The following is a 1900-nucleotide window of genomic DNA, read 5'->3' on the forward strand; positions in this document are numbered from 1 at the left end:
TTTCCCAAGAAATAAACTTTCAAATAGCTAAAGATGAGTACTAGGTCTTTTTTAACACTTATTTTTTCCCGAAGAGCTGGGGAGATGGCTCAGTTGGTAAAGTGTTTGCTATGTAAGCATGAGGACATGAGTTTAATTCACAGCATCAATGTTGAAAACCAGGAGTGATAATATGCACATGTTGTCCCAGTGCTAGGGAACTAGGCACAGGTAGGCCCTGGGGCTTGGTGATCAGACCAAATCAGAGAGCCTGTGGTCCTATCAAGAGGCTCTGGAGAATTAAACTCAAGGTTAACTGCTGTCCCTCATTCATATCTGCACGTGTACACACATCATGTGTGTGCCAACAGAAAACATACACACTTAGTACATAACACACATAAATAATAAACTAAGTACAATTTTTACAAGATTAAAACTACTTGATTACTCTATAGATAGAACACTTCAGAAGGGAGACAATCTCTTGTTTTGTTTTTTTTAATAGAAAAGAAATGGAGGAATGTTTTTGTCAAGCTTTGAAAATAAATCCACAATCTTTAGAGAGCAGGGGATACCATCTAATCCTCCACCACGGTATTCTGTTACCACCTCAAAGTATCCTCTACATGGAACAGTGGAGCTGTCTTCATCACCTTCCTGTCATGTGTCACCCAGGATTCTGTAGCACTATTTTTCTACCCATTTTCTGAGCCTACGTGGTGTACAAGACCCATGGCTTTCACTTCCTATCTGTGTCTGAAGCTATAGGATATTTACTAAGGTGGGAAACACTCCTACCCACTGGCTGGTCTTTTATACGCCTCTTCAAGGTCCTGAGATATGAAAAGTATGGCACTACTGAAAAAGGGCATAAGAACAGTCATTTGAAGTCTCAGAGTTGAAAGAAGATGGAAGGGCATCATACCTTGTTCCACTTCTCCCAGGGATAATTGTGTCATGTGACTTGGATGTTTTGATATTCGGCACATGTCTATAAGATGCTACTGAGACTGAGTAATTATCTAAGACAAGTCCAAGAAATGGCAGCCACTGACCTGTGATTACAACATTTCTCTTGATAAACCAGCCAGAATATCCATTTATTGTTAAAAAGACAACACAATGATGCTGGGTATCATGTCTAAAACAAAGACCCCATCCCTCACTCATCACTAGCAAATGCTTTGGCGAGTCTCACTTCTTTCCAGTACCAGGCTCACGTTCTCCAAAACCATCCTTTCCATTTTCTACCCTCCTCCAGTTTAGCCCCCTTCTCTCTCAGAAACTCCTATGAACACGTCGAGTTAGTACACGCTTACACCCCTTCCCAGCTTTCTGGTTTCTACACCACCTTTCAGTCCTAATGCTATCATGTCTTAAAGGATTGACCTCCATGTTTGTTTATTCTAGATCAGCACCTATAATATTATACTTCCATTCTAGTCACTGTCCACATTCTATGCTATATTGAGAACTATATGTTCAAAATTTAAATAAATTGAATTTTGGCAATAAATAAGAAAGCAGCAAAAAACAAAATTCTGGTATCAAGGCCTGATCTAACCTTGTGAGTTGGCTTTCTGCACCAACCCACACTGAATGGTTCATCACACTTCTGAAAAGGACTTAAAAATACACAAACAATGGAGAGTAATTAATGTCTCTATGAACATTCAGGGAGAAGCCAACAAGGCAGTGAGCTTGTCTATGCCATAATCTAAGACTCCTTATTACATTTTTCTTTTTGCTATCTCTTGTAACACCACTTTGGAATTTTCCTTTATAGCTAGAAAAGAAAGCTGCTGTAAGATTTTAAAAATACACAACTAAAGTAATTTAAAATGAATCTATTACATAGCCAAAGATCTGTTTCCAGAACTGAAGTTGACACAAATTCTAAGACACTTCACCCTGTTTC

The sequence above is a fragment of the Grammomys surdaster genome, unplaced genomic scaffold, assembly GCF_004785775.1.
Source record: "Grammomys surdaster isolate TR1022 unplaced genomic scaffold, NIH_TR_1.0 239, whole genome shotgun sequence".
NCBI lineage: Eukaryota > Metazoa > Chordata > Mammalia > Rodentia > Muridae > Grammomys > Grammomys surdaster.